Genomic DNA, 14,566 nt, shown 5'->3' with positions numbered 1-14,566 from the left:
TTTTCCCCGAGTTTGAACCGCATCGAACAAACTCATGGTCTTATTTTCCCCTTTACCGTTCCCTCATCGAGTTGACTCGGATTTTTTTTCGCGAATTTTCGCCTAACGCAAAAACTACTTCGGAACGAACCGTTCTTTCTACTACGCAGTTGATTTCATGGGAACTGCTCCTGCTTTTCGGAGACATTTTAGTTCACCCGCTGGGCCAGTAATGGATCTTGTAAAGTAAGGTTTCCCGGGTGAACTCCCGGGAATCTGCCACGTCGTATTCTATGATTCCGACAGCCCAAACTTCATATGCAAGCTCTTTATTATGAAGTCTGTACATGAGATCAATTTGTATGAGTGTTAATAATTGTATTCTATGAGAGAAGAATTGTCTGATAACAACTTCAGTGCTTTGGTTGTCGAAAAATTAGGAGAAGATGGAGCACATGACCCACAAGATTATCCGAAAAACTGAGAAACAACTTTCTGAATCTTCCTGAAATTTTTGTGTCCTTTAACAAAGGATTCGAGGCCATATGCTACGCTATTTAGTTGCTGAGGGGGAGCAATTTTTTCCACCAAAAGTCAAGTAATATGCAAATCTCCATATGCCGATGGAGAGTTAAGAAATAGAGTAATGCTGCATTGTAGTGGCATCTTGGAGCCAGTTAGCCACTCCAATATGCCACATTGCTACAACATGGGAAGTACTTTATATCGCGGTTATCATGCAAAGTGATTGGTTACTATTAATCGTTAGACTCCAAAAAAAAAGACTTCACATTTAAAAGTTAACAATTTTCCCACACTGTTTGATAACAGAAAATTTCTGGTGGAAAAAAAAATTTCCCATACCCGCCAGCTAGACAATTACGTAATTGTTCAATGGATAATATTGGTACAATGCTAATATGATACATTTTGTATTAGCTTATTAGATAAATTTAAAGGATTTTATGGTGGATCAAATTTTCTAGATTGTAAGTGATCATCCTTAATCGATTAATTTAATCACTTGGGTTTAACGAATAAAATGATATTGAGAACCAATTGTGATAAATACAGCAATTAAATTATTCATAACTTAACATAAACAACCTCAGCTAATTCACGTTAAATGCAACAAAGCTAAGAAGAAAAATATACTGTTTCCTTTACAGTATATTTTTCTTATTTGCTTTGATTTAAAAACATTCGCTTGGCAAGTAAAAATTAATGTTTAGTTATCCTAATATAATTTTTTTACGTTTATTTATTTCTAACTTCCCCGCAAACAGCTTATATAGGCCGTTACTGCGGAGGATTAACGAACCAAGACACAAAAATCCATGCCGTGGAAAGGGACCACCACCCAGGCGGGATTCGAACCCCGAACTACGATATGGCAGACGAGGACTTTACCGTCACCGCCGCCAACAACTTCAACTTCATGGAAACTGCTAATTTCATCAGCAAACACTGATGCACTTTCTTTACAAAATCCTACTTTATCATTACATACTCTCAACTCATCTCATGATACTTATCGATAGCCATTAAATATGAAAATTTTGAAATCAATAGACGCGCTACAATTCTGTGAAAATTCAAGTTGAATGAATATAAAGAGATTTTGTACATTCAGTGAAAATTTACAAAGTGCGTTTATATTCATTCAAATTGAATATTTTAATATTCACACAAACATATAAAAACTACAAAATATTTCTGGAAAATAAACAACAAGGTAATATTGAAAAAACCTAATTATCCATAAGAAAAGAGCCAATAAGATTAAAAATAAAGAAATTGACAAATTGACATTTTTAATAAAAAGGAATTCCACCATCAAACAATAAATGATCACTTCTCCGACTAAAAAATTAATTTGAATTATACCAGTCAATTTTGACAAGCGTTACAAATCCCAAATTGATTCATTGAAAACGGAAGAAGGATATGGAAGATGTTCATTCTCTGCAGGTGCTCATGAGAATTTCTCAGGAAGTACTTCTCGTGTGCCGAGGTCTTGGTGGGCGCCCAGCGCTTAATGGTGAATGAAAACCGAGCTGAGGTTGATCGTGAGGCCTAGATTGAGAGGGCAGAGGCTTTGCCGTTCGTCTGCCGCTCCTAATTGCCTCCAATAAAGAATCTCTCCGCAGCCAACATCCACTGGAGTAATTTCTCTTCCCAGCTCACCCAAGTTAATTCCAACTAAGCCAGTCGGACAGAGCATTCTGATAGGAGCGCGTAGCGTGGCCTTGAATGGCGATGGGATGCAAGAAATTAGACTAGAGCAGATGCGAATGAATAGAACTGGGAGAGGAAGATATAAGAGCTGGATTACGGAAACAGAAAATTAGTTGGTAGTTACATTAAATTAATCGCCCACGTCCCTCATGATGGAAGGGCTCAACCGCCTCAGGCATTAATGCATGCTGACGGAAAAATATTTTTTATTCAAACTTCAGGTAACTGCAGGCTTATTTACAAATAAAATGAGCTTTAAAAATAAAACTTTTTCGAAAATAGTTAAAAATACACTACCAAGTACAAAAATAAGCTGATGGTAAATAAAAATGATGGTCAAACTGTCGATCTTATTGTAGCCTTTCAGAATTCCAGCCATTATCTTATCTTAGTCACCTCTGTATCTATTATCCTTGCGCAGCAAGGAAAATAACTTAATCGATCCGTCACCTTGATTTTGGACCCCCTCGAACACAATTTATGGCTACGCCACTGTATCTACGCTAAACACACTGTATAATTGTCGATTAAAGGCTATATCACTCAAATTAAACGAAAGACAGGATAATGATGGTTATAATATAAATAAGGTTTTAAATTACTGACGAAGTATCAAAAGAATTGCGAAAAGCTTAGTAAGTAACAATGATTTGATAACAATGACTGAAGAACTAAATTTAAGTTCGATTCATAAGAAAGTATTTGACAACATGGGTAAAAGCGTAATGGACAAGATTTTTTAAAAGTACGCCCTAAACACTTTAATCGCCGTGAGCGCAAAAACGAGGGAATGCAGTATACCTGACAGCATATTTATATATTCTTTCCTAATAAACTTGGCCTTGATTTAATCATAGGCTGGGGGGAATTTTATCTATATACATGGTAGAAAATTACTGACATCTCATTAAGAAGTAACTTGGTAAATAAAGTAATTTACAGTTCAAGCGCAACCGTGGTAATAGGAAAGTACAAAGTCAATCGAGCGAATTTGCCAGCCTGTCATCTGTGTCCTTAACTTCATTGGCCACCCGAGATAAATATTTTCCTAAGTAAATTTTCCTTTACAAATACAAACGATATGTAAGTCAATAAATACTAGGAGATGGAAATACCAACTATAGGTATTTTTATTTTTATAAGCAAGAGAGTAAATAACATATATACTAATTAAAAATGAAAATTTAGCACGTCAGTGTTCCGATTTATCTCCAGAATGGTAAGCTGTTAAGTTACGATAATTTTATAGAATAAAATCGAAAATTTTACAGCAAAAATAACAAAGATTTCAATACACATATATTTTCATCCTATCGATTACAAGTAATTTAAATAATTCCCTCCGATATAAAAGATAACACAATATTCAGTACCAATCTTTTCATATGGTCTTCATTCATTCCCTTGCTCATTTCCTGAATCCATGGTAGAATTCCCAATTTCCACATCGAGAGGAAATTATCATCATGTCTTAAAAACTAGATCACCATTCACAAGATCAAATTGAAGAGTGTAAATTAAAGAAGACCTCAAGCAAAAAAGAGCTCAATAATTTATTTGCTAGTCCTTGATAAGCAGCCTTAATTTTACCCAAAAATGTTTTGGGAGGGACATTTGTAAGAAGGGCCGGAAAAGAATGGAAAATTTGGAAAAAAATTGTAAGTTAACAAATTTGAAAAATAACAAAGCAAAATTTTGCAGCAGCAAGCGGATGATTATTAGGGATCTCAAAATTATTTAGATTTTTTTATTTTTTCGAATATTGAGTCAAAAATTTTAGATTTCCGCTCATTATTGGAATTTGCAGCCGTGTGAATCACATCCAAAAAAACAGGAAAGAAAGGTGCTTCATTCATGTAGACGAATGGAAATGTGGCTATATAAAGTTTGGGGCAAGGCCAACAGGTTTTTGAAGAATTACTGTCACATTGATTTTGTACATCATCCATTCTCATTCTTTAATAGCAATGCGGAAATTTCAAAGCACTCTATGTTACTGAATACCAATTTTCGGCATAAAAAAGCTTTATTTCACGCATTTCAGGTGAAATGGTTGCTCAAGAAAAGAATTTTTCAGAGATTCAAATTAACGCATAATCTTCCGTTAAGTACCTATTTTTACACCATGTCAATGCATTTTAATTCATTGAATAGATATCTTTGCCTCGTGGTTTTGTGAAGGATATTCAAAATATATATGTATCATTTTCTGCTTAACTAGGCCTAGTGATTTAGTTTAGCAGAAAATCCGCGAGGGAAATAGTAAACATGTTAATACTCTTTAAATCTTAAAAATTCTTTACTTAAGGTAAGTACCTACAATCCGTTCAACTTGAAAAAAAAACAAAGTGAGCCATAAATTCTACATTTCAATGCTTGTAGCCGGGTCCAGGACACAAGTTTTATAAGTGATACATATTTTATATAGTTTTATAAGTATCGGCGTTGTAATCGAAATTCTTTAAGATTTTTATGGATTTATGATTTAATATCCGATGAAAAATAAACTCCGCCACAAAGAAATACAACTAACGTTCTGATGTGAATGGCATGAAATGCCCCTCCCATGGATGTTTGTTCTAAATGGAAAAATTGCGTGAAATTAACATCCTAAATTTAGAAGCGTAATAAACTCGAATTGTGTTCACAAATAGTGTAACTAAGCTACGGCAACGCGTCATATGAGAGATGATGTCATTTTTTATTCCATTCATTTATTCCAGAGACATCCTTGGTCACTTTCACTCATTACGAATATAAATTTCAATTTTGATCCCGAATTATAACTTATTTCTCTGTGAAATACGCATTAGTCGCCTTCAGCAACGCTAGTGTCGACTTGAGTAAGTGAATTTAAATGAACAGTGGTTGATAACGCATATAATCAATTTATAAATGTCGTTTTTATTTCAAGTGATTTTAGGACAAGGTAGTCCTTTCTTACTATTTAATTGTTTGAGAATTATAAGCATCCATTCCCTGAATGGTGGTATATTCACCCAGGCGGGATTCGAATCCGTGGAATTTAGATTGGCAGACCCAAAAATTAGCCCGACTGCACGGAGGTCGGCAAGCATCTAGAGGGCGGACTCGAGAACCTACTAGTGCAATATTCCTGTGCGCGACGAACAATCTTAGAGATTGCACAAAAGGTGCCTCCCTCAAGGTACCGCGTAAAGTGAGACTGAGACTGTAAGCTTCAAATCCTCGCCTTACCTGTGTCGGAGTGGAATTGGTCCAACCCACCCCAACATTTGCTCTCTCAATGAGTCGGCGCCTTCCCAACCTATCACGACATCGCCTCACGACTCCCCACCTCAGGTGATAACGGCTCGCCCCTTTTCATTTCTCTGAAAGCTCGTCGCCCTGTTCTTCCCGAACAAGCTCTCTGGGTCTCGCCTTCATTATTTTTACTCCCGCTCCTCCCCCGCGTATCAGCGATGCCGGGCCGCGCTGACGGGCTGGTCGCGCTTGAAGCACGCCTTTCTCCATCTCCACGCTTTAGTTGACATCCGCCACCCCCTAGATCTCCCCTACTGGGGTTCCCTATCAGTGGCGGATCCAGGATAGGAACAAGACAAGGAGGGAGGCTAGACGAGGGGTCTGGGGGGTAACCTCCCAGCAGTAGTAGGGTCCGAGCAAAATACCATTTAATATATTGTAAATTGGATAGCCCGTTTCCGAATGCGGCATTGTTCACTATGATTCACTTACTCTCTGACTTCGTCAATTCAAAAGTTGGTTTGGATGGGTGAGGTTACAGTTCGCCTCGTACTAAGCCAAGCGTATGTAAATTCACGGTCGAAGTTGATGATCACTCCCACCCTCTGAAGGAATGAACGAGGTTTTAGGGTTGGTGTGAAGGTTAGAGTGCTGGACTTCAACTCAGTGAGCTCGGGTTCAAATTCCGGCGGTGGAAGAGGTTTTTCACAGATTGCCGGATCCCTGATTGGGTATTTATTGGGGGGTACTTTAAGTGCAGAAAAACTTCCGTCAGATGGGACGTTTATAGCCCCTTATGCGCCTTTTTTAAGAGCGGGATAATGCTGACGATTGGTTTCCCTCCACCCTTCCTCTTCTCACCTCCCCTAAGGCGGAATTGAACGTATCTTTCGGCAGCCTCATCCAAACACCATACCATGCCATTAATGTAGGCTAGAGAAGTAAGGGCAGTCCAATGCCGACGTTTAAAGGGTTTCTCTCCTCTTTCTTCCTTCCAAACCCTCCTCTATGGCCCAAATGAACGTATCTGTTGATCGCCTCCACCAAACCCCATACCATGCCATAAATGTGTATGAGAGAAGTAAGAATTGTAAGGGTATACAACATCACCCGAATGCACTAGCTGCGCAGTTGCGGAATGCCGAAGCCAACATTCAAACCTCAACCTAAGGATTTTAATAAGAAATTGACATAGTTTGCGAAGTAAATACTTATAAACACATTATATTAAAATCGCGACACTTTCCCTTCTTCGCGAGCATAAAATTGAATGGAAATAAATATCCAATTGAAATTTAAAAAAATACACGAAACTAAATTCTTGCGTAGTAGACAGTCAATCAGATCCATCGAGTTACCAAAGTTTCTTCCATTTTGATCTCAGTCCCGTGAGCAGAAGTCAATGCGCGCCCTTAATGATATTTTCCATGAGGTCCTGGTGAAATCCCCTTAGATTAAAGAATTTACGTCAATGCAAAGGTTTCATGGGATAGGTGAGGGTAGAGAACACCCCGTACTAAGCCAAAGGTATGGAATTTCAAAATTTGGCTAGTAAACCTCGTATAGCGCGAAAAAACCAGGATCCTGGTCAAGGTGAAAGATTTTTTCTCTGTGGATTTTTCACACAACTTGTGCATTGCGGGTGACTACCGTAAAATCTTACGTCGTGGCTAGTCCCGGAATGCTTCAAATTAAACCTCGTATAGGCTAAGGATTCCCCTTGATTCCCCTCTGTTCACCACGTACCAAGCGTACCGAGATGTGTGAATTCACAATTTCAGTTGAAAACCACTCTTTTGATTCCCTCTTCTATTTTCATTATGATTCAACCTCCAAAAATGGTTGTTCTGATTGGAATTGTGCTTAGTTACTCTTTTCTCTGCATGAAATCGTAGGCATTAATTGTCACTAATTCCTTCTTTCTTTAATGAAACTTGAACGATAATAACCATCCACAGCTCGTAGAAACCTCATTTCGGCAGATATTAATTTTGGTGTCTTTTTGAGAGACAGCATAAAGCAGCAAAGGAGTTGATGGTTTTGTATACATCAAGTCCAATTTGCAAGGCAAAGTATAATTTTGTATTTCATGAATTTCCACGAGCGTGTTACTAAAACTAATTGCTCCATTTTCGATACCTAGTTCTGCTTTACGACGCATTGCACAAAGAAAAAGTATTTGATGCTCTTTGGAGCGAGATATATGAAAACAGATACGCCCCCCACAATAATGATTACAACGCGTAACACGTCATGGTGAAACTTTCGGTGGGAGCGGAGAATATTATGAGTATCTCCCACCAGGTTGCTGCTTTTTCTCCAAAACTCTCGTCACGCTCAATTGTTTTTTACGCCCGATCCCGCGGTACAGCGTCATGATAATGAGGTGCAAACAAAAGAGACACACGGGGATCAGGTCGGTTTGGAAGGTGAAGGGAATAGCGGCGTAAACCACGTCGTCGGAGGCGGGCAAACGAAGCCGGCACGCATATACCATTTTTACGTGATTAAAAAAAAATAATATCTCACCAATAACAGCAACGCATGTCACACTGCTGAGAGTGATAATATTCAAGCGTGGAAGAAATATCTTTTATTGCTGATATGAAATGTATCTTTTTTTTCCTTTTCCTGACCTCAATATTAACGGGTAACCGTGTATTGTAATCCCTTAGTTACCATCAATAAACATTTCGGAAAGGTATGCCAAAATTCTAGTCTCATCTTTTTTATTCATTTATGACTGAATGTCATTTTTTATTTTATTTTTGTAAAAAAATTTTGTAACCCTTTGCTTTGTCTATGCTTCAAATTATATGCTCATTTTTATTTAAAGCCCTGGTGATGGTTAATAAACAAAACGAAACGTCGGCAAAAGTTGCATTTGAATTTAAAGACCAACTATCCAAAACTCAACCCTAAAAATAAAAATGCAATAATGTGTGAGTACAATTTACCAGACCAAAAAATCGTTCACAATAATTATCACAAGCCTCCCATCATAGTTTTTGAATTTTTATCGATTGAAACTTTATGGCGGTGAGATTTGATTTGGAGTTTCCCCGTGTAGGTGTATATAGCAAAATTTCACACTGAAACAGTGGAGGATCCAGCATAGGGGCAAGGGGAGGACTCGTTGAGGGATCAGCGTGATAATCTCCCGGCAAAAATGGGGATTAGAACAAAATTATCGTTATATTTATAGTTTAGCTTGAATACCCAAGGGGGCTATAGACCCCCTAGACCCTCTCTAGATCTGCCACTGATGTTACTGCATTCACATAATTTCATACCGTAGACCCTAAGATTTTTATTTAAGGATCTATGTTGTTTACAAAAATATTAAAATTGGGATATACTACCGCAAATAGTTAATGATATTTTTCATCGATTGGCATTGTTTTTCTCGTTTTCAAAACGTTATGAGTGCAGAAGCCTCACTCATTAAGAAAATATATACTTAAAAATAAAATGTGTCATTATTCCATTTTTTTGTAAACATCATGCAAATACACATGCGACTTTCCAAGAATTCGAAACTAAGAGGGCTTGATGCAGCTTGATGTGTCAAACAAAGATTTTGCACCATGGTAACAAGCGCAATGACTCAACGCCTACCTATGTCATTCACCCCAAAAGGAAGCTAATGAACTCTCCTCAGGCGAGAGAGATTCGAGTATTCAACGGTATAAGTGGCAGGCTCTTCCTTTCAAAGAGAAGTTGCTGAATGTCTGAGAATATAATTTATTCCTTGTATTTTTCGAAGTAGGTGCAGGCTCATTATGGATATTTTGAACCAAGAGACTTGAATAACATTTAAATGGTCTCAAACTAGGAAACGACTTTGCAAATTTACAGCGTACAGCTATTAAAAAAAAAACTTCAACACACCATAAGAATCGGGCCTTAAGGAAGAAGAAATCTCAATGCTGTGTCGCACAAAGGAAGACGCTTGCTTATGAGCTGGCGTAATAAATGGAGAGAACTGGGAATATCACACTGATGATACAGCTTCTGCATTCAAAAGCACACACACAACAAGATTTAGGAATTTGAGAACCAATTTGGATGAAGGCATTTTTGAACTTTTGAACCGAGAAATTCGTTATAAATATCTAGTTGTTCACAAACTATAATAGAAAATAAAAAATATAAAGATCAAATTCATAAAACAAACAAAAGATATAATTAATTGAGGAAAATACACACCAAAACGAAAAAACTTTTTTTTCGGGATATCCCTCCATCTTTTCACTATTGAGCATACTGTTAACCATATTCGTCAAATTTGTTGTAACTATAATCATCATTTCTACTCTGCATTTGATATTTATTTCCACGGCTGACATTATAATGCATGCATTTGCATACAGTCTTTCCGGAGACAATCAATAAATCAGCTTAAATTACGAAGAGATTTACAAAATATGGTGTCATAACTAATGATTGAGGGAAACCTATGACGTACGTGGATTCTCAACAATATTCGTTCGTTTAACTTGAGGTAGCGCAAATTTGGAAGGTCATTCCCACTCTGCTTGTACAAAAATACTCGAATATACCGAAAGAAACTCCGGAAAATATGCGAGGAGATGTTGTGGGGTTTGTTTATGAAAGCTCTTCTATTCACATTATCGCGTTGTATCATCAATGGTCCGCTAAAAGCCTCTTTTATAAACTCCCATAAACGAAAACGAGAGTTAAAAAGAAATGTCAGGTAAGGAAACAATAATGAAATAATCTCTTTTTTGCATCCAGCATAAGCCAAGAGGGCAAGAAGAAATTAATTGTAGATCTACTATAAAAATATAATTTTATCCAAGTGATCATATCTTACCCGTTGGAATTCAATAACTTTCGTTATTATTGAAGCTTAAAAGCATTTTGCCCAGTCGCAACTCAATTTTTTTGTATAATCTTTCCCTTTTCGTCCGTGGAAAATATTGGTGGAACACAATTCCATTTATTTATACCCTTAATTTGTAAAAAAATAAAATGCTAAAGGAAATAATTTGATGCCTTTGCTTATTCACAAGGGACTTTCCCGGCGTGCGGAACAAAATAAAAAACGGATCTGCCCCCGGGGTTGGGGAATATCTTCCGATCCAAAATTAAAGGATTGAAGAAAAAAAGAAGATGGACTTGCGCTCCACTCTCTCTTTCTCTCTCTTTGGGCGTATCTCTTTCTTTCTCCTTTTCTCTCTCCCAACCCTCATTAATTCTGGGAATTAAAAAAAAGAAAGGGGATGTGCGCCAGCGCTAAACATTTTACTCGATCCCTTTAACATCCGTCGGACACGAATTTTTTCCGAGCATTGAGTTATTTCTGCGACGCATCCGTGCCAAGCCCCGAAAATCCTCCTATTCACTCTTGCCCTGAGCTTTTTTTCTCATCCCACCTCTACCGAACCCCAACTCATTTCACTCCATCTCGTACACTTCCTCAACCTTCACCTCCCTGCCCCCATTGAGTTTTATCTTCTTTTACTCACCTCAAAAACGGGCATGAACCCGTTAGTTTAATAGAAGAAGCTGCATGAAACAAGTGACTTTGTACGAAGTCACTGCTGTAAAGTTACATACACCAAGGATGAATTTCGCCATGAAAAATTATTTGGCTTAAACGGAATTCGAACCCGGATTTCCTGACCTATCTTCTCAGAGCGAACTTCAGGATGGGTTTTACCGAACAAAATGTTGCCGTCACAAGTCCACAAAGTGTCACTTGCGACGGAAGTCGAGCTTATTGAGCCAATGTCGGACATATGTAAAACCTACTTACATCCAAAATACATCCATAAGTTTGCACTGAGAGGATGGCTTTGAGCAATGCCAATTTTGAAGTGTTTATTTCTCACGGATGAAAACAGGTATGATTAGTCATGGCCTCAATCACTAACATGAATCGCATGCGATTTTAAAACGTTTGAAGTTGAGGGAATCGCTACCTCGGCGGAAATAGTCGCTGCAGTCACAACAATATTTTTGATATCTTAATTTGGGCACAGAGTGATCTCAAAATTTTTATGAAAGGATGAAACTAAGACGAAATTAATTGCTCCATTTAACGGCGATTAGGAGGAGATACATATTTATTCATACAAAAACTTAATTTTTTAAGGATGCTTTTATGTAGATATACATCCCAAAAAATAGTTGGCGTCATATTTGCATATTCCTGTCATCGTTAAAAAACGGACACATATAAATTGATGAAAATAGAGCAATTTATTTCGGAAAAAAATGAAAACGGACATTCATACATTACATAAACATTGAATTTACACTAATAAATGCAGTGTGGCCGACTGTTACTAAGGTAGTAAGGTACCAACGGCTTTCATGAATTTTCTAGCTTCACGCTTTCCGCCAAGCTAATTGGTGCTACTAATATAATTACTTATTGGCCTAGAATCGAAAAGTCGAGTCAATAAACCACTGATAAATTACATAAAAAATTTATGGATGGGGAGAAAGATGAAGAAATGAATAAGGAATAATGCATGTATCGGAAATTCTGCCGCCAGCGATAGCTCTCACATACGGTCCTACAGAACGCACGTTCAGTTATCGAAAGAGCTCGCTCCATCCTTCGCGTCTTTCACTCGCTTTACCCTTCCATCTTTCCCTGTCGGTGGCCTTTCCTCTCCTTCCCCTCTCAAGCGGAAGGAGAATTTTGGCGAACGAACCGGCGCGTGGATGAATTAAAAATGGATGCGGAGGGTAAAGGTTAGTGGATGCACCGCCAGGTGGTGGATGGGAATAACTTGGAGGCTGCCTCCACCGTCCTGCTGCTTATCCAACCGTCTTCCACACTCATATACCTTCATGTTTCCTTGCACCCCCGGCTTCATTTTTTTAGTTAGTCCTTTATTCCATCAACCTTCCCTCTCAGAGCGTAATTAAAGCCGGAGGCAATATGGCTAACTCGACGGATCTGGCGTTTCTTCAGTGCATGATGCTGATGAAATCTTCACGGGTTCTCCTCCAACTCAGTGAGAAAACGGCTACCGACGTTTCAACGCCTAACTCTGGCATACTATCATCGTCATTTACCATCCCAGGCCAAACATATACCAAGGCATATATACCAAGCCCATTATACTTACATCGTCATTAGTTAGCAATACTAAGATTAGTTTGACGCAGCTCTCCTCTCAAGATGTTATGGTTGGATTGAGGTCGATATTTGGTTACTTCTCAACCCTCTCCCAGACTGGCGTTAGGCGTTGTAACGTTTTTAATCACCGTATTACTTACCCGGTGTAGAAATAGAGAAGATTTAATGAGTGATTTTTACTTTTTCTTTTCGACGGGAAAAGTCTTAAAGGAATCGGGAAATAAATCTTGAATTTATTTCCTTGAAACTATATGGAATAGAGATTACGTATTGAAAATCATAAAAAATGCAGTTATACACACTATAAATATTCATACGCAATAAGTTTATCGAAAATACCGTCACGTTAACCGTGGTTATCTTCGGTGTTACGCTTGAGGTCGGTTACGCTTCATGAAGAACGCTCGTCGTGTTATCCAACACCTCTAAACATTTAAGAGTTTTTTTAGTAGAAAATAAGTATTATTCATATATATTCTCATATAAGGTTTGCCAATTTACTCTGATGACGAGAAAAAATATTAGAATTCAGAAACATTGAATAAGAAAAACATAGTAACCCGTTTTAAATCCAAAGGGAAAAATTATCCAATCACCAGGAAAACATGATTTCTTTCTTGGACCAGGCATTACGCTTCTCCCACGTAAACTCACTGATTATTAAACTCAATTTTCTTTTTTCCTTGTCACCCTCAGTCACACTGAGATAACTACCTGTCTGGACGATCTTATTTTCCACGTTTACCCATTTTACCTAGGCTTTATTTTGCACGCGCAAATGGAATGGTGTCTCCTCGTTCCAAAATAACCAAGGTTTGCATGCGAGAGTACGACAGCGGCGACTCGAAGGAATTCCGCTTGCACACGAGATTCCGCGCGCTCCTCAGCTCTTGTGTTGCAGTCCTTCGTAGGTTTGCAATTGACCTCACCACAGACCGAGGTGTCCATAATAAGCCTCGACCTCAGTACGCAACGGGAATAGAAGACACGAATACGCGCAGTTCCCCAGAGGAGCGCGAAAGGAGACACGCGCGGTTGGATGGGGTCAGTCGCCATTCCCGTTTTCCATAAATAAACGTTTTACATTCCTCGTTACTGCTCACGGCTATAACACGGGTATCAAGTTTATAGGCAGAATAATAAGAAAAGAGTCCGCTGAGCTGCCTAACCTCAAAGTAACTGTTAAAAATTATTACAAAATGGCCGTAACTTTTGTTTTCAAAATTGTCCACTTTTAATACCTTTCTCACTTGATTTCTAACAATATCAATGTATTTGTTACAAATATTTTGCAGATAACCCTCTATCGCGTATTTAAATAATTAAATTTTCTAAAAAGTAAAGTAAGACCATTCGCATATGGGCAAGGTCAAAAATAAGACGCTCAAACTTAGCGGCGTACTTAAAAGACCCTCAATAGAAAGCTTCCTATCGTATAAACATTTTTAGAGTTAGCGATTGGTAATAAAAAATTGCAAAATACTTTAAGATGGACACCAAAAGTCGCTATGTACGTAAATTCATGCATAGCTCACTCAAAATTTGCAAATAAGTCATAAATAGTATCATTTGTATCATAAAATAATAATCTTAAGGTAATGATATAATGAGGTCATTAATTCATACCCGGATTTGCAATCCGTTACAAAAATTCGGTAGATGGAAAGGAAACATTAGTTACGACGATAAAGACTTCTCCACGTAGCTATTCGCGGAAATGTCGTTCACTTTTCATGAGTTGGTGACTTTATTAGGTATCAGTTTCATTAATTCGTTCATGGAGAACCCTTACCTCACTCAAAGAGAAGGAATCGGTCCAGAAAATGTAAGCAGAAACGAACCGAGTGGGATCGAAGCGCAAGTCGGAGGAGCAGGGGAAATATGATGGAAATTTGCCGTTCCGCTCAGCAGGAGTTCAAGACGTCATAAAATTAACAACGAAAGTGCAATCGCCGTCGATTTTTCACCACGAATGTCCCACGAAGGTGGATGACGGATTGAGAAACG

Source organism: Ischnura elegans, chromosome 2 (assembly GCF_921293095.1).
Source record: "Ischnura elegans chromosome 2, ioIscEleg1.1, whole genome shotgun sequence".
Classification (NCBI taxonomy): Eukaryota; Metazoa; Arthropoda; class Insecta; order Odonata; family Coenagrionidae; genus Ischnura; species Ischnura elegans.
This window is presented reverse-complemented; position numbering follows the sequence as displayed.